We start from the raw sequence: 5,157 nt of genomic DNA on the forward strand, positions 1-5,157 counted from the left end.
AAATAAAATGGCACAGTCCCAATGTTACCAAACCACATGGCAGGCCATTAATTCAAGTCCATTGTAAGTTCCAAGGTTGGCAAAGCATGGCAGACTGCTGAACAATGACATGGCTACACACAGGGTCCAGGGGCACCATAAACTAGAGACCATTCCCAAAGCTGCTGCTTCTATATGGGAAGCAGACCACATATCCAAAGGCAGCTACTCAGCTGCTCACAATAGATTCCACCATGGAGTTGATTACCAGTCTCATCATGGGTAATATTACATCCAGCTGCCCAGCCACTCAACCAGGCCTAGCCAAGTTGACACAAAAATATGACCACCACAGAGGGGAAGGCCCTCAATGAGATGGATTGACACAGTGCCAGCGGTGATGGGCTCAAGGATAGCAGGGATTGTGGAGCTGGCTCAGGACTGGGCAGTGTTTTGTTCTGTTTTGCACAGGGTCACTATGAGTCAGAGACGACTCAATGGCACCTAACAACACACTTTGTGAATTCCACAATACGATTATTAATGAATATTTCAGCTATTTATTCTCATTTTGAGTCATGCTAATTCAACCAATATAGGTCTCTGTCCGACAGGGTCACCACATAAGTCAGAATCAACTTGACAGCACACCATACAGTAACTCTAACATAATGTCCCTGAAGCTTCGTAACAGCTTATTTAAGAAACAAGGTCATTATGTGATTAGCTGATGTTTTCTGCAGTTTTGTATTTGAGAGAAAAACGTTTCTGACTTCTCCTGTTTTATGAGTCAGAGAACTTTCCAGAACATGAATACAGCTGGAAAAGACCCTGATCCTGGGACAACTATTGCCAGGACAGGAGGGTTCAGCCGCTGGAGCAAAAGCACATTTTGTTCCTTTTCTTGATCAGAGAGCCTGACTAAAGAAGAGTGGGACTCCCTCACCTTTGCAGCCACATTCCAGCGTGGACTGGAGAGGTGCCCCTGACACACGGTGTTTCCTGCTGGGAAATGTGCTGATATTTACCAGAAGTTCCTCTGGAATGGCTGGGCAGTTATCACACAGTCGGTCTACTTCACTTTTTCCTTCAGCACCGTTTGCCTTGCTATCTCAGGAGCAGGTTACCTTGGTGTTTTGTAGGATTTATAAGTGTTGCGTCTTCCACTTTTAGCTTTCTGGTGGGAATTTTAGTGGACAGAGCATTTGACTGTAGTAATTACAGAAGGGGCAAAAGTGCGTAGCTTCTTTTCCTGGGTTGTTCTTCTATAGGCCCTTTCTGGCATTTACAGCTACGGTCCCGGGGAACCTAAGGCAGAAATAGAACCTTCCAGTGCTGTGGTCTGTTATTGCCTGGGCCTCCTGTTTAGTATGGTCTCTTCTGCACAAAGACGCCTTCCTTTCCAAAATACCATCCAGAGAGCAGATACCTGGCCTGTTTCCTGGGTGAAATATTTTAAGCGGGTAAGATGGGGAAGGAGAGGCCTGCCAGTTTAGTGGCCGGTGCTCAGACGGGCTCCTGCAGCCAAGCCGACGCAGGAAGCGTTCTGGAATCATCCCTCTGTGCTTAGGCCAGCTCCCCAAACCCTTTGAAGTGAACGCCATTGTGACTCCTAAGAGAGGTTGTCAGGTTGTGATCGGCTGCTGAGACATTTTCTTCCCTAACCCAGGCTGACCCTAAGCCCCAACACAAACCGTTAACTCTGGATCTATCCACCTCATCCCCCGCCCCCAGCTTTCATTTTGGCCTGAGGTGGCTTCCCCACCCTGTCTGAGGTCTGGTCCTAGGGGTGTCTCCTAATGATTACTAGCCTCTCTGCTGCCCCACAGACCAGATCCTGCCTTCCTTCCTGTTGGGGTTAGAAGTACAGTCTGGAGAGACTCTCATTGCCGTGAAATTGAATCCGACTCACAGCGACCCCTCCTTGGGTTTCCAAGGCAGTATCCCTATGGAAGTAGATTGCCCAACCTTCCTTCCGAGGAGTACTTGGTGGGTTTGAACCGCCAGCCTTCTGGTTAGCAGTCAAGTGCCTTAGGCACTCTGCCACCTAGTACTTATTAATGTCTAACCTTATGGGAGTCTGTTATGCTCTCTGAACCTTCATTTTCCATCCTAAAAAGGAGAGAGCATTAATACCCAAGAACTGATAGTGCATTTGAAGCACTCAGAAGTACTCGGGAAGACAGGTTTGGCACTCTGCTTCCGAGAAAGACCTTGAAACCCTGGGGACCGCAGTTCTACTCTGAAACACACGGGGTCACCATGAGTGAGACTGCCTGATGGCATCGGGGTTGGGTTTTGGGTCATTGTTATGATTCTCATTGCTGTTCACGCCCATTCTGACTCACAGCGCCCTCACAGCACAGAGCAGACCGGGCAGGACTCTGCCTCACACCATGCTGTTGGCTGTGATCTTGACAGAAGCAGGTCCTGCAGCCTCTGAGTGGGTTGGAACCTTCGGTTAATGTCAGCTGAGCTCTTAACCTTGGGCATCAAGGTGCCTTATTATCACCACTACTGTAACCAGTTAATGATACTGAGAATTCATTCATTTGGTGTGTGTGTGGGGGGGCCTTTTTTATTGTTGTTGAACCAAATGTTTCCCAAATGTATTTGACCAAGGATCACTTTTTTTTTTTTTTTTCTGGCGACCAGTGGAAGACATGAACTAAACAAAAGTCAACCCTGTAGAGATGTGTGGCTTTCAACAAGAACCTCGTAGAGACATTGTATATTAGCCCAAAGAGCTTCTCAGGCTGTGGAAGTTCTCACTGGGCTTCCTTGGCATATATGGTCCATGCTCTGGGAGATGAAGTGCTGTCGAGGACAAAGGGGTGGCAAACGGACAGACTTCACAGTGAAGAGTGCCGAGTGTGACCGCCTCCTCACAGAGCGGGCTAATAATGGAAGTGAGTCAAATCCTTGCTCGGTGCTCTTCATTCTTTTTGGATGGTGAAGACTGTTTTAGCTTCCCAAACTTTGGTTTCCTTATCTACAAAGTAAGAATGATTACACCTCCTTCATTGGAATTGATTTGATGGCAACGAACAACAGAGTAAATGACATATAGTTGACCTTCAAGAACTTATATCTTCCAGTTACTATATTTGCTTACTATTATCTTTATTATTATTATCCCCAGGTGGCACAAATGGTTCCATGCTTGACTATTAGCCAAAAGGTTGGAGGTTTGAACCCAACTCAGAAACACCTCAGAAGACAGGCCTGGTGACCTCCTTCTGAAAGGTAAGAGCCTTGAAAAGTGAGAAAATAGAAAATTCGTCACAGAGACACACCTCCTTCTGGCAAATCTAAATTGATATGTACTTTAGTTTTAGACAAACTTTGTGGATAACCAGATTGATTTTGAAAATAATAAAATATAATTAGTAATTACAGACTTCATTGGGAGCTCTATGACATAGTGCCTAAGGCATTTGACTGCCAACTAGAAGGCTGGTGGTCCAAACCCACCAGCCACTCCTCGGAAGGAAGGTTGGGCAATCTACTGCCATAGTGATACCACCTTGGAAGCCCAAGGAGGGGTCGCTTTGAGTCAGGTCCGACTCAACAGCAATGCATTTGGTTTGTTTCTTTTTTGGGGGGGGACTTCATTAGTCAGTATGCTTCTTGAAAGCAAGGACTTTATGCTCCTCTATACACTTTCCATTGCCATCCTGTACCTGGCACATAGTATCAAAACTAAACCCACTGCCATCAAGTCAATCCTGACTCACAGTAACCCTGTAGGACAGAGTATAACTGTCCCATAGGGTTCCCAAGGCTGTAACAGTCACAGTTGCAGATTGCCACATCTGTCTCCTGTAGAGTCGCTACAGGAGTTCAAACCACCAACCTTTTGGTTAGTAAGCAAGTTCTTTAACCACTGCGCCATCAGGACTCCTTTGACACATAAAAGACCAAACCCAGCACCATCACCTTGATTCTGACTCACAGCAGCCCTATAGAACAGAGAAGAATCGCCCCTAGAGTTCCCAAGGCTGTAAATCTTTACAGAAGCAGACCGCTTCATCTTTCTCCCACAAAGTGGCTGGGGGGCTCAAACCACCAGCCTTTTTGCTAGCAGCCCAGTGCTTTAACCATGACACCACCAGAGCTCCTTTGTGACACATAGTAGGCACTACATATTTTTAATATAGTGAGTTCCCTTAAAGTAAATTTAAAATACAGTGATTAGTTTACACAGCCTTTGTTATTTAACCCACCTATTTCATGAGCAGGATCATATCTGAACAGGCAGGTAATATAATGTGAAGTTTTTCACATTGAAGATTTTCATTAAAGAAAATCAATGAAACCAATGTGTTTTCATTATGCCAAACATCTGCTAAACATCCAGCTTCTTGAGACAGAAGATTAAAAGGTAGCAGCTTTTCTCACAAAAACAGAGCCCAGGGGTACAACGGTTAAGCATTCAATTGCTAACCGAAAGGTCTATAGTTGGAACCCACCAGCCACCTCACGGAATAAAGATGTGTCTGCTTCCCTGAGTACTACAGCCTTCGACAGTTCTACTCTGTCCTACTTGATCGCTGTGAGTCAGAATGGACTCGTTCGTTAGCAACAGGTTTCTCAGAAACAGACATTGACAATAATTTTGGGTATGTTTTCTTGCTTGTTTGTTTTTTTCTCCACTTCAAGTGGCTAGAAACACTTGGCCATATCATTATTTTCAATAGATTCCACTAATGTACATAAGGTGTGAAGGAAACATTATTTGGGTTCAAAACCAATACTTTAAAACAAATCTGCTTTAAAGACTCCACTGAGACTGATTTTATTGTCCTTATTCCATAATATTAGGAGCTCTGGTAGCATAGTGGCTAAGACACTTGCCTGCTAACCAGACGGCTGGCGGTTCAAACCCACCAGCCACTCCTCGGAAGGAAGGTTGGGCAATCCTACTTCCGTAGTGATACTGCCTCGGAAACCCAAGGAGGGGTCGCTATGAGTCGGGGCCGACTCGACGGCACATAACAACAACAACAATTCCATAATATTAATAAAAAATGTGAAGTTCTATTAGTATTGTGTTCAAGATCTCTATGCAGGTTCTCAAATGGCCACCTAACCATATGACAGTATTCAAGTCCTTAAATTCCCTTATTTCTTTTATTCCTTCAAGTTACCACTATTGTTGCAATGTGACATATCGAC

The 5,157-nt window shown here is 45.0% G+C and overlaps 1 pseudogene; it reads right to left on the reverse strand.

Moving 5' to 3' along the window:
- LOC103202494 overlaps positions 1-1,583 on the reverse strand; it is a 42,544-nt pseudogene extending 40,961 nt beyond the window's left edge.
- Between the last annotated feature and the right edge of the window lie 3,574 nt (positions 1,584-5,157).

Source organism: Orycteropus afer, unplaced genomic scaffold, assembly GCF_000298275.1.
Source record: "Orycteropus afer afer isolate SDZICR_OR568_19922 unplaced genomic scaffold, OryAfe1.0 scaffold00182, whole genome shotgun sequence".
NCBI lineage: Eukaryota > Metazoa > Chordata > Mammalia > Tubulidentata > Orycteropodidae > Orycteropus > Orycteropus afer.